The 26,327-nt window shown below is 44.5% G+C and overlaps 8 non-coding genes and 4 pseudogenes across 8 annotated transcripts; all 12 read left to right on the top strand.

Moving 5' to 3' along the window:
- The first annotated feature begins 1,982 nt into the window (after positions 1-1,982).
- LOC141196361 (U2 spliceosomal RNA) lies at positions 1,983-2,165 on the top strand. Its single transcript, XR_012268902.1, has one exon. It is a non-coding gene; the product is annotated as a U2 spliceosomal RNA (small nuclear RNA).
- A 1,115-nt stretch (positions 2,166-3,280) lies between these two features.
- On the top strand, positions 3,281-3,372 carry LOC141196515 (U2 spliceosomal RNA; annotated as a pseudogene).
- Positions 3,373-4,181: 809 nt separating this feature from the next.
- On the top strand, positions 4,182-4,361 carry LOC141196365 (U2 spliceosomal RNA; annotated as a pseudogene).
- A 1,118-nt stretch (positions 4,362-5,479) lies between these two features.
- LOC141195989 (U2 spliceosomal RNA) lies at positions 5,480-5,670 on the top strand. The gene has a single exon (XR_012268558.1). It is a non-coding gene; the product is annotated as a U2 spliceosomal RNA (small nuclear RNA).
- Positions 5,671-8,643: 2,973 nt separating this feature from the next.
- Positions 8,644-8,816, top strand: LOC141196394 (U2 spliceosomal RNA; annotated as a pseudogene).
- A 1,115-nt stretch (positions 8,817-9,931) lies between these two features.
- Positions 9,932-10,023, top strand: LOC141196505 (U2 spliceosomal RNA; annotated as a pseudogene).
- A 797-nt stretch (positions 10,024-10,820) lies between these two features.
- On the top strand, positions 10,821-11,005 carry LOC141196371 (U2 spliceosomal RNA). The gene has a single exon (XR_012268909.1). It is a non-coding gene; the product is annotated as a U2 spliceosomal RNA (small nuclear RNA).
- Positions 11,006-12,120: 1,115 nt separating this feature from the next.
- LOC141194709 (U2 spliceosomal RNA) lies at positions 12,121-12,311 on the top strand. The gene has a single exon (XR_012267330.1). It is a non-coding gene; the product is annotated as a U2 spliceosomal RNA (small nuclear RNA).
- A 1,115-nt stretch (positions 12,312-13,426) lies between these two features.
- Positions 13,427-13,617, top strand: LOC141194708 (U2 spliceosomal RNA). Its single transcript, XR_012267329.1, has one exon. It is a non-coding gene; the product is annotated as a U2 spliceosomal RNA (small nuclear RNA).
- A 1,112-nt stretch (positions 13,618-14,729) lies between these two features.
- LOC141194707 (U2 spliceosomal RNA) lies at positions 14,730-14,920 on the top strand. Its single transcript, XR_012267328.1, has one exon. It is a non-coding gene; the product is annotated as a U2 spliceosomal RNA (small nuclear RNA).
- A 1,115-nt stretch (positions 14,921-16,035) lies between these two features.
- LOC141195911 (U2 spliceosomal RNA) lies at positions 16,036-16,226 on the top strand. Its single transcript, XR_012268482.1, has one exon. It is a non-coding gene; the product is annotated as a U2 spliceosomal RNA (small nuclear RNA).
- A 6,172-nt stretch (positions 16,227-22,398) lies between these two features.
- On the top strand, positions 22,399-22,588 carry LOC141196346 (U2 spliceosomal RNA). The gene has a single exon (XR_012268890.1). It is a non-coding gene; the product is annotated as a U2 spliceosomal RNA (small nuclear RNA).
- The last annotated feature ends 3,739 nt before the right edge of the window (positions 22,589-26,327 follow it).

The following is a 26,327-nucleotide window of genomic DNA, read 5'->3' as shown; positions in this document are numbered from 1 at the left end:
GCCCAAGGGATGGAGGAGGGGAATAGTGTCCTTGATCTTTAAAAAGAAAGGGGCTCGTGAGGACCTTGCAAATTGGAGGCCTATCACCCTCCTCAACATGGATTATAAAGTATTAGCCAAATTTATTGCATGCCGGCTTAAAATGATAATTGATAAGTTGATACAACCAGAACAAGTTTGTGGTGTACCGGGAAGGAGTATTGCGGAGGTGTTAAATGTCATAAGAGATGCAATATGGTATACTAGGGATCGTGGTCAGAATTTAGCCCTGTTGGCGCTGGACTTTGAGAAGGCGTTCGACAGGGTATCGCACAAGTATCTTTTTAGTGTTTTAAAGAAGATGGCGATCCCGGATTTTATCATGTCTCTAATTAAGATTTTGTATAAAGATTCATATTGTCAAATCTCTGTTAATGGCTTCTTAACAGGTGAAATACCGCTGGAATCCGGAGTGAAGCAGGGCTGCCCTTTGTCCCCGATTCTGTTTATTTGTGCTATGGAGCCTTTATTATGCCAAATTAGGAAAGATAAAGTGATCCGTGGGGTCCCTGTTCCGGGTGGAGGGGGGGCCCAAATTAAAGTCTTCGGGTATATGGACGATGTTACTGCCATCTGCACGGATCCTGCTTCCCTCCGGAGGGTGGTGAGGTGTACCAGTTTTTTTAGTCAGGCTTCAGGTTTTAAGTTGAATTTTAATAAAACTGAGTGTTTGACAATTGGTTCCTGGGATACAGTGGACCTACCAGCAGTCAAAATGAAGTGTGATAAAGTTAAAATTTTGGGCATTACTTTTAATAAAGAAAATGACGGGGTTGTGAGTTGGGGGGAGGTCCAGGAGAAAATGGTGAAGAAACTATCCTTTTGGAATTTGCGTAGTTTGTCAATCGAAGGGAAAGTTCTAATTATTAAGTCTGTATTATTGCCAATGATGTTATATGTTGCAATTGTGTACCCTCCCTCCGACTTAATGCTCAAAAAGCTGACTCGCTGCATGTTTATATTTATTTGGGGCTCGAAGATGGAAAAAGTAAAACGCACAGAAATGTATAAAAGGCATCAAAATGGTGGAAAGGATGTCCCGGATTTGAGCATGTTTTTGTATATAAATTTCTTCTGTTTCTGTTTTAAGCTTCTTAATTCTAACAGTGTTTTTAGTCTGTTTTTAAAATATACTTGTGGTTATGTTTTTAAGAGATGGCTACGGCCATCCTTATCTTCGCCTGTTTTATTATGTCCCCCAAAGCATCTTATCATCTTAGAGAAAGTATGTAGAAATTATAAATTAAGAGACTTGGATACTGATATTCTTCAAGACCGAAGGAAATTGATAACTCATCTGAGAAGGGAAGAAAGAGTATCTGAAGTAATCAACTTTTCCTGGAGCAGATCCAAGCGAGTCTGGAGGAATGTGTTTGGAAAGTTTCTCGCAAATATTCATAAAGACCTTGCCTGGATGTCCGTCCACCAGTGCCTCCCAACTAGAGACTTTCAGCACAGGAGAGGCCTGGCGGCGCGGGCAAAATGTCCTAGAGACTCGTGTGGAAGTGATGAGACGGTTTTACATCTGTTTTGGAACTGTTTTTATGCGCAAGAACTTTGGCGGAGACTGGGGGTGCTTTTGAAATGGGTTTGTGGTCTGAAAGACTTTTGTCACGAATATGTTTTATACGGACTTTTTAATTGCCCAACTTTACATCAAACCAAAATATGCTGGTGTATAATAAATTGTGCAAAAAGTGCTATGTGGAAAGTGAGGAATATTTTGTTGTTCAAACGTGACTGTATTTCCATCAATGATTGTATTAGAATGGTTTTTAGCGAAATGTATATTTATTATTTGAAAGATGTCAAAGATGTGGGTAAACACGAAGCGAATAGAAGATGGTGTTTTTACATGTGGAATACTATTTTGTACTAATAATGTCTGTGGAAAGAGCTCTATTAACGCTGTAAATAAGAATAATGTGTTTTTGTACTTTTTTATATCTGAATAAATTTATGTTGAAACCTTATCTGTACTTATCAGTTTAATATCTGATACGTCCCCTATCTGGGGACCATATATTAAATGGATTTTTAGAACAGGGAGATGGAAAAAGAGCTTGCTCTGTCCACTCCACGCATTGACCTGGTATTGCAGTATCTCCAGGACCGGTGCACCCCTTCTTTAATGCAGTTTCTAAAATCAGAAAGAATTGAATTCAATGTTTTTTGTTCATTTTGCTTGTTTGTCGGATTTTGGGATGGACTCTTTGGCTTTGCTTTTCTTCTCCTCATTGGATTTTTCATGTTCAAAGTTGCAGAAGCCAGATTACAAGCTCATTTTGGTTCAACTTCAGCAACTGTGCATTGCATTGCCATGTAATGTGATGCAATGCTATCTTTCTAGCTCTCCCTTTTTACTTCCTTTTGGATAAACAGACATATTAGGCAAGCATTTTGGAGCTTTCACCTAAATAACTACAGGTGGTGAGATAAGCTGCACAATATAATTGACCTTTCAGTATATTGTTGCACACACACCATCTATTTAGCAAATGCCCTTGTTATCAACAGCAGCCTTTTAAACTCACCTGAGCTAACAGGTATGTGCGCTGGTTACTCTGCTGCGCTTAAAATTTCTTTTTTATTTTGCTACAATGCCTTTTCTGAAACGTTGTCTCCTTCTGCTGGAACACTGACTTCTTTCATTTAATGCCTGCAGACTATAAAAGAGAACCCAACCCAAAAAGTTTGGTTGATTAGTCTGTGGCATTCTGTTAAACTGTTGCTTATGGCGGTCTCTGTGAGCTTCTCAGCGACATTCAGCCAGCCAGGTATCCTGCCTGCAGTAGATGGAATGTGGCAATGGAACGCTGGCTGCGCGTGTCATAATAGGCTCTGAGCCTTTATATACCTGTGCACAGCAGCAGCCACCTTCAGTCTGCTGCTGGACAGCCAGCAGCAGCAGCAGCAGGAGAGGTATGTAATCAGGAGCCCTCCTGCTAAGGGTAGACAGCTGCTCGTTCCACCCCACCCCCCGCCTTAATTGGTTCTCCTCCCTTCCAACGGTGTTGAGGCGGGTGGGAACAGCAGGGGGTGAAGGTGCTGTGTTTAAAGAGGTGGAGTTATGCAGATCTAAAACGCGTGGATTGCAGCAGCAGCAAGCCGAAAAGTGCAGGCATGTAAGGGATCTAGAGGTTGACAACATGTCTTCTTAACGGGAGTCCAGGAGCTCATCTCCACAAATGGACTTTTCAGGATCCTTGGGTGGCTCCGTAGTTTGAAACCAATTCTGGTTATCGCTTCTCGGCCTTTTGGCTAAGATCAAGTGTAGTATCTTTCGAAAAGGCGGTTTTGGATGTTGGCCGCCCTAGTAGATTGATACATTATGCACACTGGGGTTTAGGCGCTTGTTAGTACGCCAGGTGGCTAATATAGTCATCTGGTGGAAAGCATGGCCCCCCAGGATCGACGCCATTGGGCCGGGGAAGATCGAAAGCCCGAAGTGTGAAGTGCCCCAGGAGTGGTGACCCTGGGGTGCCTTAACTCACTGGGATTGGGAACCCCACTTGAGTTTATGGCACATTTGCACAAGCACTTCAAATTTTCTTTCTTCGCACACACCCTTATTCCGGGCCTTCTGGCCTTAGGATGGGGAATTTTTCAATTCCCGGTCGAAGGTCCGGGCAGTATTATACTGTGAAACCTTCACTATTTATTTAATTTCTTTGTCACTGTGTGTCCACTTATTCACGTGTGTCACGTCCTACTAGGATTTTGTCGGGATGCGGTTCCCTTACGGGTTCCTCTCTTGGCAGGTCTAGGGGGGGAGTGTGTGGCCATCAGGTTCCGCTCCCCCCTGAACCCCCCTGGCTCTCCTCTTTCGGGAGGAGAGCGTTGTTGGCTCCCCTCTTTCGGGAGGGGAGCACAGTCTTTGGCTCCCAGTGCCTTGCTCGGGTGAGAACTCGGGCAGGTGCTGGTGGTAAGATTGGGTCGCCTCTGGCTTCGGCTGGAGGTGGCTTTTTGTCCCTGTTCCTCGCTGTGGCCTTTTGGCTCGGAGGGACGGGGAATGGTTTGGGGGACCCTTCTCCTTTTGGAGAGGGTTTCATGAAGACCAGCATCCTAGTGCACTTTTTTTGTGGCACTTGTCACTTTTTTAAGCGCACTCGGGTTTTGTACACGAATTCGGGCTTTCGCCAAAAGAATTTAAAAAAAAAAAAAAAAAATCTGTTCTTATCAGTTTAATATCTGATACGTCCTCTATCTGGGGACCATATATTAAATGGATTTTTAGAACAGGGAGATGGAAAAAGAGCTTGCTCTGTTCTCTCCACGCATTGACCTGGTATTGCAGTATCTCCAGGACCGGTGCACCCCTTCTTTAATGCAGTTTCTAAAATCAGAAAGAATTGAATTCAATGTTTTTTGTTCATTTTGCTTGTTTGTCGGATTTTGGGATGGACTCTTTGGCTTTGCTTTTCTTCTCCTCATTGGATTTTTCATGTTCAAAGTTGCAGAAGCCAGATTACAAGCTCATTTTGGTTCAACTTCAGCAACTGTGCATTGCATTGCCATGTAATGTGATGCAATGCTATCTTTCTAGCTCTCCCTTTTTACTTCCTTTTGGATAAACAGACATATTAGGCAAGCATTTTGGAGCTTTCACCTAAATAACTACAGGTGGTAAGATAAGCTGCACAATATAATTGACCTTTCAGTATATTGTTGCACACACACCATCTATTTAGCAAATGCCCTTGTTATCAACAGCAGCCTTTTAAACTCACCTGAGCTAACAGGTATGTGCGCTGGTTACTCTGCTGCGCTTAAAATTTCTTTTTTGGTTTGCTACAATGCCTTTTCTGAAACGTTGTCTCCTTCTGCTGGAACACTGACTTCTTTCATTTAATGCCTGCAGACTATAAAAGAGAACCCAACCCAAAAAGTTTGGTTGATTAGTCTGTGGCATTCTGTTAAACTGTTGCTTATGGCGGTCTCTGTGAGCTTCTCAGCGACATTCAGCCAGCCAGGTATCCTGCCTGCAGTAGATGGAATGTGGCAATGGAATGCTGGCTGCGCGTGTCATAATAGGCTCTGAGCCTTTATATACCTGTGCACAGCAGCAGCCACCTTCAGTCTGCTGCTGGACAGCCAGCAGCAGCAGCAGCAGCAGGAGAGGTAATTAATCAGGAGCCCTCCTGCTAAGGGTAGACAGCTGCTCGTTCCACCCCACCCCCCGCCTTAATTGGTTCTCCTCCCTTCCAACGGTGTTGAGGCGGGTGGGAACAGCAGGGGGTGAAGGTGCTGTGTTTAAAGAGGTGGAGTTATGCAGATCTAAAACGCGTGGATTGCAGCAGCAGCAAGCCGAAAAGTGCAGGCATGTAAGGGATCTAGAGGTTGACAACATGTCTTCTTAACGGGAGTCCAGGAGCTCATCTTCACAAATGGACTTTTCAGGATCCTTGGGTGGCTCCGTAGTTTGAAACCAATTCTGGTTTTCGCTTCTCGGCCTTTTGGCTAAGATCAAGTGTAGTATCTGTTCTTATCAGTTTAATATCTGATACGTCCCCTATCTGGGGAAAATATATTAAATGGATTTTTAGAACAGGGAGATGGAAAAAGAGCTTGCTCTGTCCACTCCACGCATTGACCTGGTATTGCAGTATCTCCAGGACCGGTGCACCCCTTCTTTAATGCAGTTTCTAAAATCAGAAAGAATTGAATTCAATGTTTTTTGTTCATTTTGCTTGTTTGTCGGATTTTGGGATGGACTCTTTGGCTTTGCTTTTCTTCTCCTCATTGGATTTTTCATGTTCAAAGTTGCAGAAGCCAGATTACAAGCTCATTTTGGTTCAACTTCAGCAACTGTGCATTGCATTGCCATGTAATGTGATGCAATGCTATCTTTCTAGCTCTCCCTTTTTACTTCCTTTTGGATAAACAGACATATTAGGCAAGTATTTTGGAGCTTTCACCTAAATAACTACAGGTGGTGAGATAAGCTGCACAATATAATTGACCTTTCAGTATATTGTTGCACACACACCATCTATTTAGCAAATGCCCTTGTTATCAACAGCAGCCTTTTAAACTCACCTGAGCTAACAGGTATGTGCGCTGGTTACTCTGCTGCGCTTAAAATTTCTTTTTTGGTTTGCTACAATGCCTTTTCTGAAACGTTGTCTCCTTCTGCTGGAACACTGACTTCTTTCATTTAATGCCTGCAGACTATAAAAGAGAACCCAACCCAAAAAGTTTGGTTGATTAGTCTGTGGCATTCTGTTAAACTGTTGCTTATGGCGGTCTCTGTGAGCTTCTCAGCGACATTCAGCCAGCCAGGTATCCTGCCTGCAGTAGATGGAATGTGGCAATGGAACGCTGGCTGCGCGTGTCATAATAGGCTCTGAGCCTTTATATACCTGTGCACAGCAGCAGCCACCTTCAGTCTGCTGCTGGACAGCCAGCAGCAGCAGCAGCAGGAGAGGTATGTAATCAGGAGCCCTCCTGCTAAGGGTAGACAGCTGCTCGTTCCACCCCACCCCCCGCCTTAATTGGTTCTCCTCCCTTCCAACGGTGTTGAGGCGGGTGGGAACAGCAGGGGGTGAAGGTGCTGTGATTAAAGAGGTGGAGTTATGCAGATCTAAAACGCGTGGATTGCAGCAGCAGCAAGCCGAAAAGTGCAGGCATGTAAGGGATCTAGAGGTTGACAACATGTCTTCTTAACGGGAGTCCAGGAGCTCATCTCCACAAATGGACTTTTCAGGATCCTTGGGTGGCTCCGTAGTTTGAAACCAATTCTGGTTATCGCTTCTCGGCCTTTTGGCTAAGATCAAGTGCAGTGATCTACCGGTTGCTGCCTTGGTCTTGGCTGAGAGGTGCCTTGGGTACCCGGCTCCTTGGCCTCGGGGGATCGCTGCATGTAGCAGTGCGGCTTCACCCCCTTGCTGCTTTTGGGGAGCCGGATTAGTCCCGGGGCAACGAGGGGCGATCAGCCTGCCTGCTTTTTTTAAGTAGGCGAGGAGGATTTTTGCCACCTTTGGTGTGAAGATATGGACGGGAGAAGCCCAAATATGCTGACCTGTGAAGAGGTCCCAGTTTTTGCAAGATTGAAGAATGCAGTGCGGTTTATTTTTTTGGATCCAGAGAAGAAGAAGTCTGGCTTGTTTTTTTTGGTAGAGAAGATTTTGTTTGGACTATTGGAAGTTCAAATGGAACAAGTTTTGTCTATGTTGGAGTTCCCGAAGAGAGGGATATATGATGTTATTTTTTGTTCAGAAGATATCTTTTCTGACTTTTGGAAGAGAATGGATCTAGTGAAGGAAGATTCGATACTTGAAGGTGTTTTTTTTGTGTCGCATTTTCCTAGGAAGGAAAGGCTAATAGTAATAAGGATGTATAGTCCTTTCATATTGGAAGAAGAGATCATGACCTTTTTATCCCGGTACTGTGAGAAAGTGAGTTCTGCTGGCAAAATGTTTAACCGATATGGTTTTTGGACCACGAGGTGGAGGTTCCTGGTCAAGTTCAAGGAAAGTTCGGATGGTGTTGTGGTACTCCCACCAAGTAGATTCAAAATCGGGACAGTTAATGGAGATATGTTCTTTACAGGTATGCCGAAGTTTTGTAGGCGTTGTAAACAGTATGGCCATGAAAAGGATTCCTGTACATTACAGTGGTGTGCCAAGTGTGAAGAAGTGGGACATAAGGCAGAGAATTGTGAAAAAAGTAAGAAATGTAATCTATGTGGTGGCAGTGGTCATTTATATGATTGCTGTCCTGTCAATAAAAGGGAGGAGAAGTCAGTTGACAAGGAAGATGGAAAAGAAGAAGAGTCTGAAGCTGCCCCCCATGATGAAACGGAAGAGAACATATCTCAAAAGAAGGAGGAACAAATAAGAGATATAAGAAAAGAAGGTGATCATATGGAAGAAGATACTGAGAGTGATATCACAGACGTTGAGATTGAAAATACTAGCTTGGAAGAAGAAGTGGAGGTGGATAGGGAGTCAGAAGATCAGGAGGAAAGTGAGTCCTCCAGTCAGGATGAAAAGGAAGGTGCTGTAAGTAATATGGAAGAGGAGGAGGAGGGTGAAGAAACTAGTGAAGAAGAAAGAGAGGATGTCGCATGTGAAGCCAGAGAAGAAATTGAAGGAGTTTTGTCATCTGGGAAGGACTCTAGTAAAGCAAAGGATGTTTCAGAAAAAAATATGAGGGAGATGGAGGAGAGACAAGAAGTGTTGAAAATGCTAAAGAGTTGTGAAGGGGGGAGTCAGGCTAGTCTAAGGCGCAAAGTGTGGAATAACATTTATAGCGATATGCATCGTTTTTTTTCAACTTACAGAATACCTCAGTCGTTGGCTAAAGAGGTAGAAGAAGCTTGGGATGGTCGGTTTCTGGATGGAAGGCTTTTGAATGCCTTGGCAGCATATGGCCTGAAGAGAGGAATGTTGCCTTAAATCGTAATGGTAAAGATTGTAATGTTGTGATGTAAAGAATATGGAATAACTGTATTGTGATAATATAAACGTATATATATAAAATAAGATTGGAAAAATGGATATATGACCCACAATGATGGATAACAACCTAATACCATTTGGAAATCATTGCAAAGCATGAAATGGTAAATATGGGACTTGTAATCTGAGTGGAAAAAAAAAAATAAAAATAAAAAAAAAAAATCTGTTCTTATCAGTTTAATATCTGATACGTCCCCTATCTGGGGACCATATATTAAATGGATTTTTAGAACAGGGAGATGGAAAAAGAGCTTGCTCTGTCCACTCCACGCATTGACCTGGTATTGCAGTATCTCCAGGACCGGTGCACCCCTTCTTTAATGCAGTTTCTAAAATCAGAAAGAATTGAATTCAATGTTTTTTGTTCATTTTGCTTGTTTGTCGGATTTTGGGATGGACTCTTTGGCTTTGCTTTTCTTCTCCTCATTGGATTTTTCATGTTCAAAGTTGCAGAAGCCAGATTACAAGCTCATTTTGGTTCAACTTCAGCAACTGTGCATTGCATTGCCATGTAATGTGATGCAATGCTATCTTTCTAGCTCTCCCTTTTTACTTCCTTTTGGATAAACAGACATATTAGGCAAGCATTTTGGAGCTTTCACCTAAATAACTACAGGTGGTGAGATAAGCTGCACAATATAATTGACCTTTCAGTATATTGTTGCACACACACCATCTATTTAGCAAATGCCCTTGTTATCAACAGCAGCCTTTTAAACTCACCTGAGCTAACAGGTATGTGCGCTGGTTACTCTGCTGCGCTTAAAATTTCTTTTTTGGTTTGCTACAATGCCTTTTCTGAAACGTTGTCTCCTTCTGCTGGAACACTGACTTCTTTCATTTAATGCCTGCAGACTATAAAAGAGAACCCAACCCAAAAAGTTTGGTTGATTAGTCTGTGGCATTCTGTTAAACTGTTGCTTATGGCGGTCTCTGTGAGCTTCTCAGCGACATTCAGCCAGCCAGGTATCCTGCCTGCAGTAGATGGAATGTGGCAATGGAACGCTGGCTGCGCGTGTCATAATAGGCTCTGAGCCTTTATATACCTGTGCACAGCAGCAGCCACCTTCAGTCTGCTGCTGGACAGCCAGCAGCAGCAGCAGCAGGAGAGGTATGTAATCAGGAGCCCTCCTGCTAAGGGTAGACAGCTGCTCGTTCCACCCCACCCCCCGCCTTAATTGGTTCTCCTCCCTTCCAACGGTGTTGAGGCGGGTGGGAACAGCAGGGGGTGAAGCTGCTGTGTTTAAAGAGGTGGAGTTATGCAGATCTAAAACGCGTGGATTGCAGCAGCAGCAAGCCGAAAAGTGCAGGCATGTAAGGGATCTAGAGGTTGACAACATGTCTTCTTAACGGGAGTCCAGGAGCTCATCTCCACAAATGGACTTTTCAGGATCCTTGGGTGGCTCCGTAGTTTGAAACCAATTCTGGTTATCGCTTCTCGGCCTTTTGGCTAAGATCAAGTGTAGTATCTTTCGAAAAGGCGGTTTTGGATGTTGGCCGCCCTAGTAGATTGATACATTATGCACACTGGGGTTTAGGCGCTTGTTAGTACGCCAGTTGGCTAATATAGTCATCTGGTGGAAAGCATGGCCCCCCAGGATCGACGCCATTGGGCCGGGGAAGATCGAAAGCCCGAAGTGTGAAGTGCCCCAGGAGTGGTGACCCTGGGGTGCCTTAACTCACTGGGATTGGGAACCCCACTTGAGTTTATGGCACATTTGCACTAGCACTTCAATATTTCTTTCTTCACACACACCCTTATTCCGGGCCTTCTGGCCTTAGGATGGGGAATTTTTCAATTCCCGGTCGAAGGTCCGGGCAGTATTATACTGTGAAACCTTCACTATTTATTTAATTTTTTTTGTCACTGTGTGTCCACTTTTTCACGTGTGTCCACGTCCTTACTAGGATTTTGTCGGGATGCGGTTCCCTTACGGGTTCCTCTCTTGGCAGGTCTAGGGGGGGAGTGTGTGGCCATCAGGTTCCGCTCCCCCCTGAACCCCCCTGGCTCTCCTCTTTCGGGAGGAGAGCATTGTTGGCTCCCCTCTTCCGGGAGGGGAGCACAGTCTTTGGCTCCCAGTGCCTTGCTCGGGTGAGAACTCGGGCAGGTATTGGGGGTAAGATTGGGTCGCCTCTGGCTCCGGCTGGAGGTGGCTATTTGTCCCTGTTCCTCGCTGTGGCCTTCTGGCTCGGAGGGACGGGGAATGGTTTGGGGGACACTTCTCCTTTTGGAGAGGGTTTTAAGAAGACCAGCATCCTAGTGCACTTTTTTTGTGGCACTTGTCACTTTTTTAAGCGCACTCGGGTTTTGTACACGAATTCGGGCTTTCAAAAAAAAAAAAAAAAAAAAATCTGTTCTTATCAGTTTAATATCTGATACGTCCCCTATCTGGGGACCATATATTAAATGGATTTTTAGAACAGGGAGATGGAAAAAGAGCTTGCTCTGTCCACTCCACGCATTGACCTGGTATTGCAGTATCTCCAGGACCGGTGCACCCCTTCTTTAATGCAGTTTCTAAAATCAGAAAGAATTGAATTCAATGTTTTTTGTTCATTTTGCTTGTTTGTCGGATTTTGGGATGGACTCTTTGGCTTTGCTTTTCTTCTCCTCATTGGATTTTTCATGTTCAAAGTTGCAGAAGCCAGATTACAAGCTCATTTTGGTTCAACTTCAGCAACTGTGCATTGCATTTCCATGTAATGTGATGCAATGCTATCTTTCTAGCTCTCCCTTTTTACTTCCTTTTGGATAAACAGACATATTAGGCAAGCATTTTGGAGCTTTCACCTAAATAACTACAGGTGGTGAGATAAGCTGCACAATATAATTGACCTTTCAGTATATTGTTGCACACACACCATCTATTTAGCAAATGCCCTTGTTATCAACAGCAGCCTTTTAAACTCACCTGAGCTAACAGGTATGTGCGCTGGTTACTCTGCTGCGCTTAAAATTTCTTTTTTGGTTTGCTACAATGCCTTTTCTGAAACGTTGTCTCCTTCTGCTGGAACACTGACTTCTTTCATTTAATGCCTGCAGACTATAAAAGAGAACCCAACCCAAAAAGTTTGGTTGATTAGTCTGTGGCATTCTGTTAAACTGTTGCTTATGGCGGTCTCTGTGAGCTTCTCAGCGACATTCAGCCAGCCAGGTATCCTGCCTGCAGTAGATGGAATGTGGCAATGGAACGCTGGCTGCGCGTGTCATAATAGGCTCTGAACCTTTATATACCTGTGCACAGCAGCAGCCACCTTCAGTCTGCTGCTGGACAGCCAGCAGCAGCAGCAGCAGGAGAGGTATGTAATCAGGAGCCCTCCTGCTAAGGGTAGACAGCTGCTCGTTCCACCCCACCCCCCGCCTTAATTGGTTCTCCTCCCTTCCAACGGTGTTGAGGCGGGTGGGAACAGCAGGGGGTGAAGGTGCTGTGTTTAAAGAGGTGGAGTTATGCAGATCTAAAACGCGTGGATTGCAGCAGCAGCAAGCCGAAAAGTGCAGGCATGTAAGGGATCTAGAGGTTGACAACATGTCTTCTTAACGGGAGTCCAGGAGCTCATCTCCACAAATGGACTTTTCAGGATCCTTGGGTGGCTCCGTAGTTTGAAACCAATTCTGGTTATCGCTTCTCGGCCTTTTGGCTAAGATCAAGTGTAGTATCTGTTCTTATCAGTTTAATATCTGATACGTCCCCTATCTGGGGACCATATATTAAATGGATTTTTAGAACAGGGAGATGGAAAAAGAGCTTGCTCTGTCCACTCCACGCATTGACCTGGTATTGCAGTATCTCCAGGACCGGTGCACCCCTTCTTTAATGCAGTTTCTAAAATCAGAAAGAATTGAATTCAATGTTTTTTGTTCATTTTGCTTGTTTGTCGGATTTTGGGATGGACTCTTTGGCTTTGCTTTTCTTCTCCTCATTGGATTTTTCATGTTCAAAGTTGCAGAAGCCAGATTACAAGCTCATTTTGGTTCAACTTCAGCAACTGTGCATTGCATTGCCATGTAATGTGATGCAATGCTATCTTTCTAGCTCTCCCTTTTTACTTCCTTTTGGATAAACAGACATATTAGGCAAGCATTTTGGAGCTTTCACCTAAATAACTACAGGTGGTGAGATAAGCTGCACAATATAATTGACCTTTCAGTATATTGTTGCACACACACCATCTATTTAGCAAATGCCCTTGTTATCAACAGCAGCCTTTTAAACTCACCTGAGCTAACAGGTATGTGCGCTGGTTACTCTGCTGCGCTTAAAATTTCTTTTTTGGTTTGCTACAATGCCTTTTCTGAAACGTTGTCTCCTTCTGCTGGAACACTGACTTCTTTCATTTAATGCCTGCAGACTATAAAAGAGAACCCAACCCAAAAAGTTTGGTTGATTAGTCTGTGGCATTCTGTTAAACTGTTGCTTATGGCGGTCTCTGTGAGCTTCTCAGCGACATTCAGCCAGCCAGGTATCCTGCCTGCAGTAGATGGAATGTGGCAATGGAACGCTGGCTGCGCGTGTCATAATAGGCTCTGAGCCTTTATATACCTGTGCACAGCAGCAGCCACCTTCAGTCTGCTGCTGGACAGCCAGCAGCAGCAGCAGCAGGAGAGGTATGTAATCAGGAGCCCTCCTGCTAAGGGTAGACAGCTGCTCGTTCCACCCCACCCCCCGCCTTAATTGGTTCTCCTCCCTTCCAACGGTGTTGAGGCAGGTGGGAACAGCAGGGGGTGAAGGTGCTGTGTTTAAAGAGGTGGAGTTATGCAGATCTAAAACGCGTGGATTGCAGCAGCAGCAAGCCGAAAAGTGCAGGCATGTAAGGGATCTAGAGGTTGACAACATGTCTTCTTAACGGGAGTCCAGGAGCTCATCTCCACAAATGGACTTTTCAGGATCCTTGGGTGGCTCCGTAGTTTGAAACCAATTCTGGTTATCGCTTCTCGGCCTTTTGGCTAAGATCAAGTGTAGTATCTGTTCTTATCAGTTTAATATCTGATACGTCCCCTATCTGGGGACCATATATTAAATGGATTTTTAGAACAGGGAGATGGAAAAAGAGCTTGCTCTGTCCACTCCACGCATTGACCTGGTATTGCAGTATCTCCAGGACCGGTGCACCCCTTCTTTAATGCAGTTTCTAAAATCAGAAAGAATTGAATTCAATGTTTTTTGTTCATTTTGCTTGTTTGTCGGATTTTGGGATGGACTCTTTGGCTTTGCTTTTCTTCTCCTCATTGGATTTTTCATGTTCAAAGTTGCAGAAGCCAGATTACAAGCTCATTTTGGTTCAACTTCAGCAACTGTGCATTGCATTGCCATGTAATGTGATGCAATGCTATCTTTCTAGCTCTCCCTTTTTACTTCCTTTTGGATAAACAGACATATTAGGCAAGCATTTTGGAGCTTTCACCTAAATAACTACAGGTGGTGAGATAAGCTGCACAATATAATTGACCTTTCAGTATATTGTTGCACACACACCATCTATTTAGCAAATGCCCTTGTTATCAACAGCAGCCTTTTAAACTCACCTGAGCTAACAGGTATGTGCGCTGGTTACTCTGCTGCGCTTAAAATTTCTTTTTTGGTTTGCTACAATGCCTTTTCTGAAACGTTGTCTCCTTCTGCTGGAACACTGACTTCTTTCATTTAATGCCTGCAGACTATAAAAGAGAACCCAACCCAAAATGTTTGGTTGATTAGTCTGTGGCATTCTGTTAAACTGTTGCTTATGGCGGTCTCTGTGAGCTTCTCAGCGACATTCAGCCAGCCAGGTATCCTGCCTGCAGTAGATGGAATGTGGCAATGGAACGCTGGCTGCGCGTGTCATAATAGGCTCTGAGCCTTTATATACCTGTGCACAGCAGCAGCCACCTTCAGTCTGCTGCTGGACAGCCAGCAGCAGCAGCAGGAGAGGTATGTAATTAGGAGCCCTCCTGCTAAGGGTAGACAGCTGCTCGTTCCACCCCACCCCCCGCCTTAATTGGTTCTCCTCCCTTCCAACGGTGTTGAGGCGGGTGGGAACAGCAGGGGGTGAAGGTGCTGTGTTTAAAGAGGTGGAGTTATGCAGATCTAAAACGCGTGGATTGCAGCAGCAGCAAGCCGAAAAGTGCAGGCATGTAAGGGATCTAGAGGTTGACAACATGTCTTCTTAACGGGAGTCCAGGAGCTCATCTCCACAAATGGACTTTTCAGGATCCTTGGGTGGCTCCGTAGTTTGAAACCAATTCTGGTTATCGCTTCTCGGCCTTTTGGCTAAGATCAAGTGTAGTATCTGTTCTTATCAGTTTAATATCTGATACGTCCCCTATCTGGGGACCATATATTAAATGGATTTTTAGAACAGGGAGATGGAAAAAGAGCTTGCTCTGTCCACTCCACGCATTGACCTGGTATTGCAGTATCTCCAGGACCGGTGCACCCCTTCTTTAATGCAGTTTCTAAAATCAGAAAGAATTGAATTCAATGTTTTTTGTTCATTTTGCTTGTTTGTCGGATTTTGGGATGGACTCTTTGGCTTTGCTTTTCTTCTCCTCATTGGATTTTTCATGTTCAAAGTTGCAGAAGCCAGATTACAAGCTCATTTTGGTTCAACTTCAGCAACTGTGCATTGCATTGCCATGTAATGTGTTGCAATGCTATCTTTCTAGCTCTCCCTTTTTACTTCCTTTTGGATAAACAGACATATTAGGCAAGCATTTTGGAGCTTTCACCTAAATAACTACAGGTGGTGAGATAAGCTGCACAATATAATTGACCTTTCAGTATATTGTTGCACACACACCATCTATTTAGCAAATGCCCTTGTTATCAACAGCAGCCTTTTAAACTCACCTGAGCTAACAGGTATGTGCGCTGGTTACTCTGCTGCGCTTAAAATTTCTTTTTTGGTTTGCTACAATGCCTTTTCTGAAACGTTGTCTCCTTCTGCTGGAACACTGACTTCTTTCATTTAATGCCTGCAGACTATAAAAGAGAACCCAACCCAAAAAGTTTGGTTGATTAGTCTGTGGCATTCTGTTAAACTGTTGCTTATGGCGGTCTCTGTGAGCTTCTCAGCGACATTCAGCCAGCCAGGTATCCTGCCTGCAGTAGATGGAATGTGGCAATGGAACGCTGGCTGCGCGTGTCATAATAGGCTCTGAGCCTTTATATACCTGTGCACAGCAGCAGCCACCTTCAGTCTGCTGCTGGACAGCCAGCAGCAGCAGCAGCAGGAGAGGTATGTAATCAGGAGCCCTCCTGCTAAGGGTAGACAGCTGCTCGTTCCACCCCACCCCCCGCCTTAATTGGTTCTCCTCCCTTCCAACGGTGTTGAGGCGGGTGGGAACAGCAGGGGGTGAAGGTGCTGTGTTTAAAGAGGTGGAGTTATGCAGATCTAAAACGCGTGGATTGCAGCAGCAGCAAGCCGAAAAGTGCAGGCATGTAAGGGATCTAGAGGTTGACAACATGTCTTCTTAACGGGAGTCCAGGAGCTCATCTCCACAAATGGACTTTTCAGGATCCTTGGGTGGCTCCGTAGTTTGAAACCAATTCTGGTTATCGCTTCTCGGCCTTTTGGCTAAGATCAAGTGTAGTATCTGTTCTTATCAGTTTAATATCTGATACGTCCCCTATCTGGGGACCATATATTAAATGGATTTTTAGAACAGGGAGATGGAAAAAGAGCTTGCTCTGTCCACTCCACGCATTGACCTGGTATTGCAGTATCTCTAGGACCGGTGCACCCCTTCTTTAATGCAGTTTCTAAAATCAGAAAGAATTGAATTCAATGTTTTTTGTTCATTTTGCTTGTTTGTCGGATTTTGGGATGGACTCTTTGGCTTTGCTTTTCTTCTCCTCATTGGATTTTTCATGTTCAAAGTTGCAGAAGCCAGATTACAAGCTCATTTTGGTTCAACTTCAGCAACTGTGCATTGCATTGCCATGTAATGTGATGCAATGCTATCTTTCTAGCTCTCCCTTTTTACTTCCTTTTGGATAAACAGACATATTAGGCAAGCATTTTGGAGCTTTCACCTAAATAACTACAGGTGGTGAGATAAGCTGCACAATATAATTGACCTTTCAGTATATTGTTGCACACACACCATCTATTTAGCAAATGCCCTTGTTATCAACAGCAGCCTTTTAAACTCACCTGAGCTAACAGGTATGTGCGCTGGTTACTCTGCTGCGCTTAAAATTTCTTTTTTGGTTTGCTACAATGCCTTTTCTGAAACGTTGTCTCCTTCTGCTGGAACACTGACTTCTTTCATTTAATGCCTGCAGACTATAAAAGAGAACCCAACCCAAAAAGTTTGGTTGATTAGTCTGTGGCATTCTGTTAAACTGTTGCTTATGGCGGTCTCTGTGAGCTTCTCAGCGACATTCAGCCAGCCAGGTATCCTGCCTGCAGTAGATGGAATGTGGCAATGGAACGCTGGCTGCGCATGTCATAATAGGCTCTGAGCCTTTATATACCTGTGCACAGCAGCAGCCACCTTCAGTCTGCTGCTGGACAGCCAGCAGCAGCAGCAGCAGGAGAGGTATGTAATCAGGAGCCCTCCTGCTAAGGGTAGACAGCTGCTCGTTCCACCCCACCCCCCGCCTTAATTGGTTCTCCTCCCTTCCAACGGTGTTGAGGCGGGTGGGAACAGCAGGGGGTGAAGGTGCTGTGTTTAAAGAGGTGGAGTTATGCAGATCTAAAACGCGTGGATTGCAGCAGCAGCAAGCCGAAAAGTGCAGGCACGTAAGGGATCTAGAGGTTGACAACATGTCTTCTTAACGGGAGTCCAGGAGCTCATCTCCACAAATGGACTTTTCAGGATCCTTGGGTGGCTCCGTAGTTTGAAACCAATTCTGGTTATCGCTTCTCGGCCTTTTGGCACGATCTATCAGGTTTACCTGTGTGGTCTTGCCTGTGAGGTGCTCTTGGTACCCTTTCTCTCGGCCTGGGGGGATCGTTCCTCTTCGGAGGGACTTAACCCCCCTGCTGCTATTGGGAGGAAGGATTAGTCCGGGAGCAACGGGAAGGGATCCCATGAAGGCTTGCGCCTTTCAGAGAGAAGAGTCGGTACGTTCCTGAGTGAAGGATGCCGGCAACGCTCACATATTCATCGGGTGATGCCCGGATGCGGAACACCGTGAGGATTGAAGTTGGAGCAGCATCGAGGATGGAGAAGAATTTGGACTACATCTGCCATAGGATTCTTCTTGGAGTTCTGGAGTTTCGGCGGGAAGACATATTCTGCTTCCAGGACAACGAGTACAAGGGGACATACACCATCACCTTCAAGAGCCAGGGATGCTGTCAGCAACTCGTACAAAAGGTAAACGAGAAAAACTACTTAGATGAATTGGATGGACTAACCTTTTGTCTCTTGTATGCTTATGACGAGATCCCCATCGTGGTGCATTTCCCGAACCCCTTTGTGGAAGCTGCAGACATCTCGACCTACCTTACCCGCTATTGTGATGATCTGAGATACCTGGGTACTGTGAAGAACGCGGTAGGCTTCTGGTGCGGCAAGAGAAGGTATATGGCCCGTCTAAAGAGGGACCTTAGTGGAGTGGGAGGAATGCTACACCCTCCCTCAACCTTCGTAATCGGTAAGAGCAGAGGCTACTTATTTTATCCTGGAATGCCAGTATGTTGCAGGAACTGTGGACAAATGGGTCATACCCAAACGTCCTGCACGGGCAGGAAAGTAGACCGCTGCAATAATTGCAGCTGTTACGGACATTTAATGAAGGACTGTCCCGCTGGGAGTAAATGTAATCTCTGCGGTGAGGCGGGGCACATGTTCCGAGGATGCCCCAACAGGACCAGGACCAGGACCTACGCAGAAGCTGCATCTTCTGAAGCTGAGCCGATGCGCCCACCGGTCTTCACTGGCAGGCCGGCGTCGGAGGGCGGTTCGAAGGGCGAGAAGGCTGGGATGGAGCAGGGAGCCGGAGGCCCCTCTGGGGCGGCACCTGCATCGAAGTCCCTTAACGATGGGCGGACCTCGCATGGACCGGAGCGGGGGGGTCCTCCTTCTGGGAGGGTATCCTCCGTATCGATGGTTCCCGATACCGATCCTGTTGGGCTGGAGGGTGGTGCCCCTGTGCGGTTGGCTACAGGGGACCACGCAGCGATGGCCTCAGGATCTTCCAGGGCGATTAGCCAGCCAGATGAGGGGGCTTTGCTTCTAGGTGGCGAACATCAGGAAATCTGTGTTGCTGATCTTGTCCTGATGGACCAGTCTCCCCCCCTGGAGGAGGTGGAGGAAGAGGAGGACTGCACCAGTGACCTAGTGGAGTCTGCCCCGAAAAAGAGACGGAATGTCGAAGCCCCAGCGTCTCCTGGAATGTGGCTGGGAACCGTGACCTACGAGGGGGCAACCGCCGGCTCACAGAATATCGAGTCGTTTGGGTCCTCTAGCCCGGATGTCCTGGAGCAATTTGATATAAAGGGCTTTGAGTCAGGTGTCCTCATGGAAGATCCACCACCCTGACCTATGAATGCCCACATTAAGACTTGTCTCACTGAATGTGAGGTCATTAAAGAGCCCAGTTCGTAGGGCTGCTCTATTCAAGTATTTAGAAACCACTGACTTTGACATATGTTTATTACAGGAATGCGGAATACAACATGCACTAAATTATAATGATATCAAGACAGATTGGAGACTGGGGCCCTCCATCTGGTCTGGCTCCAATGACAACAAGTCAGCGGGGGTGGGCTTCCTCTGTCGTGGGAGAAATATTACTATAAATGCTGTCACAGAAATAGTACCAGGCAGAGTGGTTTTAGTGCATTTTAAATTTAATGGTTTTACCCTACGTGTAATGAATATTTATGCTCCCCCTGATAAGCAAGAGAGAATTAATTTATTTGGGATATTGCCATTGTACTGTACTGGGTCATCTCCCCTGATCGTAGGGGGTGATTTTAATTGTCTTTGTGCTAGTGAACAACGAGCAGGGGGTGACCCTTTACGCAAATTGGATAAGTCATGTCATCTATTGAAAGATTTTATAACTGATTTTAAATTATGCGATGCGTGGAGGTCACTCCTGCCGACGGACCCTGGTTATACGTGGTCCGGAAGAGGGGTGTCCTCCAGGATCGATTTTATTTTCCTATCAGATGATTTTAACCCTGTAAAATGTGTTTTAACATCAAATATATTTTCTGACCATAAGGGCTTGGAGGTGCATCTAGAATATCGGGATGAACAGAGGGTCAACAGGGGCCTCTGGCGTCTAAGTACTTACCTGCTGGAGGACCCTCTGATTCGACAAGACTTTGGTAAAGCCTATCAAGCCTGGCGGCGACAAAAACCTTCTGATGCCCCTATGGCAACCTGGTGGGAAAATTTGAAAAAAAAAGTCAGAATGTTTTTTATAAAAGCAGGGAGACGTAAAGCTAGAGAGAAAAAAAGATGTTTTAGTGATCTTAACACCAAACTACAAACACTTTTTAAATTCAAAGAGCTAGGGGTGGAGGTGGGAGATGATATTGCTAGCCTAAAAACTGAAATTCAGAACTGCATAGACACAAAGGGGAAAGAGATTATTTTTAACTCTAGAGTGCAGCACTTGGAGGAGGGGGAGAAGTGCTCTCGCTTCTTCTTCAAAAAAGTCATGGATAAAAGAGAAGTGATCACAAATCTAGAGGGTGAAACATCTATGCAGGGAATGTTGAATGCTACTTTTAACTTTTATAAGCATCTTTTTAGTAAAAAGTGTATAGATGAGTCCTTTTTATCTGATGCTCTTAATGATCTCGATTTTAAGTTAAATTTTACAGACCAGGAGTTTTTAGAACGCGATATTGTTTTAGAGGAATTATTTTATGTTTTTAAAAGTTTCTCTAAGGGTAAAGCACCTGGGTGTGACGGACTACCTGTAGAGTTTTACCTTACTTTTTGGGACATTTTAAAAGAGGACCTTTTTATGCTTTTTAAAGAAGTTTTTATTTGTGAACAGTTGCCATTTTCGTGGAGGAGAGGAGTGGTGTCTTTGATATATAAAAAAGGTGATCGCAGTGCTCTAGCGAATTGGAGACCCATAACTCTCCTAAACGTCGATTACAAGGTACTTGCTAAGGTGATTGCAGACCGGCTCAGGAATGTCATTGCCAAACTAATCCAGCCTGAGCAGGTTTGTAGTGTACCAGGCAGAAGTATTTCAGAGGTTTTAAACGTATTAAGGGATGTAATTTGGTATTCCAGAGACCGGGGTCAAAATGTAGCTCTTTTAGCCCTAGATTTTGAAAAAGCTTTCGATAGAGTCTCTCATAGATTTCTTTTTAGAGTTTTAAAAAGAATGGGTATCCCTAATATGCTTTTAAATTGTATTAAGATTTTATATAAAAATTGTTTTAGTCAAATTTCTCTTAATGGCTTTTTAACAGATGGAGTTCCCCTTGAGTCCGGAGTGAAGCAGGGATGCCCCTTGTCGCCCATCCTGTTCATCTGCGCCATGGAGCCCCTGCTGAGCGCAATAAGGAAAGACAAAGTGATTAGAGGGGTTCCTGTTCCTGGCGGAGGTGGCAGTGATGTGAGAGTCTTTGGCTACATGGATGACGTGACGGTTGTGTGCGTGGACCCTGCTTCCCTCCGGAGGGCGGTGTTGCGCATTGATTTTTTTTCCCAGGCATCCGGTTTTAAACTTAATTTAAATAAATCTGAATGTCTGACTTTGGGATCCTGGGACACCGCCCAACTCCCGCAGCTCACTATAAAACGAGACAATGTAAAAATTCTTGGAGTTGTTTTTAACGAGGAGAATGTGGGAACTCAAAGCTGGGAGAATGTCATAGAAAAAATGTCAAAGAAAATATCATTTTGGGGTTTGAGGTCCCTAACAATGGAGGGGAAAATTTTAATTATAAAATCAGTGTTGTTACCCCTCATACTGTATATAGCTATGGTGTACCCCCCCTCTGATGTTTTAATTAAAAAAATGACTAGGATGATCTTTATGTTTTTATGGAACTCCAAAATGGAAAAATTAAGGCGAGAAATAATGAGGAAGAATAAAATGAACGGCGGAAGGGATGTCCCCGACTTACATATTTATTTGTATTTAAATTATTTCTGCTTTTGTTTCAAACATTTTAATGGTAATAGTGCGCTAAGTTATTTTTTAAAATATACTTGTGGGATGATTTTTAAAAGATGGTTTAAGTTGTCGTTGAATTCCCCTGTTTTACTATGCCCCCCCAAACACCAAGCAATCTTAGAAAAGACTGTTCGATTTTATAGCCTTGGTGATTTTAAAATGGACATTTTTAAAGACCGCAAGAAGCTTTTATCTTTTCTGAGGAGGAATGAAGATGTGACCCCCATAGTAAATTTCTCAGAAGAGAGGTCGAAGCAAGTTTGGAAGAATGTCTTCGGGAAATTCTTAGCAAATGGACATAAGGACATCGCATGGATGGTGGTCCACCAGTGCCTCCCCACCAGAGAGTTTCAACACAGGAGAGGCCTGGTGGCCAGAGCCAAATGCCCCAGAGACTCATGTGTTAATGACGAAACCACCTTGCACCTTATGTGGAATTGCCCGTTTGCACAGGAACTTTGGCACAAAGTTGGGATTCTTTTAAAATGGACTTGCGGTTTAAGAGATTTTAACCATGAATATGTTTTATATGGCCTTTTTAAATGTCCGACCCCTCAACAGTATTGTATATGTTGGTGTATGATTAACTGTTTTAAAGACGCCCTTTGGAAGGCACGCAATATTTTACTTTTTAAACGTGATGCTATTTCTGTGAAGGATTGTCTTAAAATTGCTTTTAGTCAGATGTATATTTATTACTTGAGGGATGTCAAATGTATTGGGAGAAGGGATGCTAATCGTATATGGGGTTTTTATGGGTGGAATTCTGTGTTTTATTAATGTATTTGTGTTGCTGTTTTTGATTGTAAACCATCTTTTACGCACATAATAAAATATGTTGAAACCTGATCTGTTCTTATCAGTTTAATATCTGATACGTCCCCTATCTGGGGACCATATATTAAATGGATTTTTAGAACAGGGAGATGGAAAAAGAGCTTGCTCTGTCCACTCCACGCATTGACCTGGTATTGCAGTATCTCCAGGACCGGTGCACCCCTTCTTTAATGCAGTTTCTAAAATCAGAAAGTATTGAATTCAATGTTTTTTGTTCATTTTGCTTGTTTGTCGGATTTTGGGATGGACTCTTTGGCTTTGCTTTTCTTCTCCTCATTGGATTTTTCATGTTCAAAGTTGCAGAAGCCAGATGACAAGCTCATTTTGGTTCAACTTCAGCAACTGTGCATTGCATTGCCATGTAATGTAACGCAATGCTATCTTTCTAGCTCTCCCTCTTTACTTCCTTTTGGATAAACAGACATATTAGGCAAGCATTTTGGAGCTTTCACCTAAATAACTACAGGTGGTGAGATAAGCTGCACAATATAATTGACCTTTCAGTATATTGTTGCACACACACCATCTATTTAGCAAATGCCCTTGTTATCAACAGCAGCCTTTTAAACTCACCTGAGCTAACAGGTATGTGCGCTGGTTACTCTGCTGCGCTTAAAATTTCCTTTTTGGTTTGCTACAATGCCTTTTCTGAAACGTTGTCTCCCTCTGCTGGAACACTGACTTCTTTCAATTAATGCCTGCAGACTATAAAAGAGAACCCAACCCAAAAAGTTTGGTTGATTAGTCTGTGGCATTCTCTTAAACTGTTGCTTATGGCGGTCTCTGTGAGCTTCTCAGCGACATTCAGCCAGCCAGGTATCCTGCCTGCAGTAGATGGAATGTGGCAATGGAACGCTGGCTGCGCGTGTCATAATAGGCTCTGAGCCTTTATATACCTGCGCTCAGCAGCAGCCACCTTCAGTCTGCTGCTGGACAGCCAGCAGCAGCAGGAGAGGTAAGTAATCAGCAGCCCTCCTGCTAAGGGTAGACAGCTGCTCGTTCCACCCCACCTCCCGCCTTAATTGGTTCTCCTCCCTTCCAACGGTGTTGAGGCGGGTGGGAACAGCAGGGGGTGAGGGTGCTGTGTTTAAAGAGGTGGAGTTATGCAGATCTAAAACGCGTGGATTGCAGCAGCAGCAAGCCGAAAAGTGCAGGCATGTAAGGGATCTAGAGGTTGACAACATGTCTTCTTAACGGGAGTCCAGGAGCTCATCTCCACAAATGGACTCTTCAGGATCCTTGGGTGGCATCGTAGTTCGAAACCAATTCTGGTTATCGCTTCTCGGCCTTTTGGCTAAGACCAAGTGTCTTATCTGGGGTCCTTGAGTGTTTTCCCTTGGCCTTCCGGCATCGCCATCTTGATGGCTTAAGGCGGTTGCTGCTTTAGGGGGAGAACGAGGAGGAACGAGAGAGTGATCATAATGGGCGTGAAGATACGCTATGCTGGGACCGATGACAATCGGGTTCGCAATGCATTCCGCATTGAAGTTGATGCTGCTGTCAGAGAGCGTTTCAATCTGTCGTATATGGTGCACGAGGTGATCTTCAAAATCCTGGAAGTGACAAGAGAGAACATCGTCTGCCTGCAGGAATCCCGGAAAGAAGGACGGTATGTCTTGGTGCTGCAATCTATGGCGGCTTGCCAGAACCTGTATAAGAAGTTGAGGGAGCAGGAAAAGAATCCAACCTTGCATGGTTTGACTTTTACAGTCTTGTACTCCAAAGGTGATGTTCCCCTAGTCATATTTATGTATAATCCCTTTGTGCACGAACATGACATTGCGACTTTTCTTAAGAGGCATTGTGACTTTGTGAGCAACAGTCACAAAATCATGAACGAGGAGAACTTATGGACTGGCAAATACAGATATTTTGTCAGATTTGGGGAAAGTTCTTCGGAGCCTGGAGGTGTTCATTACCCTCCCCAAAGTTTCTCTATCGGGAGAGATAGGGGTATTCTCTTCTTTCCTGAGGCCCCAGTTTTTTGCAGGAAATGTAAGAAGTACGGACACTTACAAGAGGTTTGTACTGCTGTGCCTGTTTGCTCCAAGTGCAACCAAAGTGGGCATGTTGCTAAGGACTGTACCAATCCAATTGTTTGCAATGCTTGTGGTATGGAGGGGCATGCCTTTAAGGATTGTACTCGTCGTGCGAACGAGGGCAAGGCAAGGGCATACTCTGAGGTGGTCTCGAACTCTCCGAGGCCTAAGAGTGTGGCACCTGAGGCCGCAGTTTCTTCCAGGGTGAAGGTAGTGGAACAGCGTGTGGAGACTGCTCCAGTGAGGGCGTCTGCTGACCTACTGGTGGAGCCCGGGAGAGTGGAAAAGGTTCTGGCAGCTGAGATGGACATTTCTTCCTATCAGGGGGGTTTCATTGACTCCTTTTGTGAAGAACGTGAGGGAGCCTTGGAAATCCCAGGGGACCCGGCTCTCAGTTGGAGCAGTGAAATTATGGATGAAGAGGGAGCTGGAGGTCAAGGAGACTTCACTGAGACTGGGGTGAGGTCTTCTGAGGAACCGGACTGCGCTAAGAATAAAAGGGCCCGGTTGTCTGAACCATCAAGTAGCCAATGCGTGGCAAGTCCGGTGAGTGAGCGGGATTACCCAGTGGTTTCTCTTTCTCCTGCATCAACGGCTTACCTGGAGGAGAATTTGGAGTCCACTATCTTTCAGCTAAGTGGGAGTTCGCCGGATGACAAAGGATAAGGAAGGCATGTTTTTTTGCTGAGACTGGTGTTTCTGGTTTTTGAGCCAAAGAATGGTCTCTAAACCAAATTGGGACATTGCGTCCCTTAATGTAAGACTTTTAAAGTCTAGAGTTAGAAGATCTGTGATTCTGGACTTCTTACATAACCATTCTTTTGATATTATGTGTCTACAGGAGTGTGGTATAGAAGAACCCCTGGAAGACGCTGATTGGCCATATGGCCAGCATATCTGGTCTGGCTCTAGTGGGAATAAAAATGATGGAGTTGGGATAGTATTAAATAATAGAAATTTTGTTTTTGAATATTATAAGGTAATAGAGGTGGGTCGTTGCATCTCTGCAGTTGTGTGTGGGAGGGGGTGGAAAGTTAAAATTATAAATATTTATGGTCCTACAAAAAAAGAAGACAGGTTAAGTTTATTAGATAAATTATGTTTAGAATTACCTGGTAGGATCCCTGTGATAGTAACAGGTGATTTTAACTGTGTAACTGAGGGGAAAGTTGATGCCTCAGGAAAAAAATTGGCAAACATTATTTCTGATTTTTTCTTTTTTGATGCTGCTGAGGTTTATTTGGGGAAGCCACCACCACCAACCTATAAAGCTGACAGGGGTGTGATAACATCTAGGATTGATAGGATGTTTTTTTCTAAAAATATAATATGTGATGGTTTTTCTCAATTTTCAGTTCCTTTTTCGGACCATGTGTGCCTGAAAGGTGAGTTTAGAGGGGATTTAAGGCGGGTGCATGGGAGAGGTGTGTGGAAATTGAATGTGAGTTTGCTTGAGGATGAGAGAATTGTGAATGATTTTAAGAAAAAATATAGTTGGTGTAAATCTCAAAAGAGTAAGTTTGAAAGTGTGTTGGTGTGGTGGGATTGGATGAAGTATGAAGTGCAAAAGTTTTTTCGTCGATGGGGCTATAAAAAGGCTGCCATGGTTAGGAGTCAATATAAAGATTTAATGATGAGGGTGGAATGGCTGGAGAAAATGAGGATGTGTGGTGTGGATGTGGATGATTTGTTAAGAAGTGCGAGAGAGGATTTGAAGAGGACTTTGGAGAGGAAGGGAAGGGAAATAATTTTTAGGTCAAAGGTGGTCCATCTTGATAAAGATGAAAAGTGTTCAAGATATTTCTTTAAAAAAATAAATGGTAAGAAGGAGGGTATGGAGGAGATTTTTGATGTGGATGGTGTTT

This window comes from Phyllobates terribilis, unplaced genomic scaffold, assembly GCF_046119375.1.
Source record: "Phyllobates terribilis strain yellow unplaced genomic scaffold, ASM4611937v1 Scaffold_74__1_contigs__length_7073193, whole genome shotgun sequence".
In the NCBI taxonomy this organism is placed as follows: domain Eukaryota; kingdom Metazoa; phylum Chordata; class Amphibia; order Anura; family Dendrobatidae; genus Phyllobates; species Phyllobates terribilis.
This window is presented reverse-complemented; position numbering and strand designations above follow the sequence as displayed.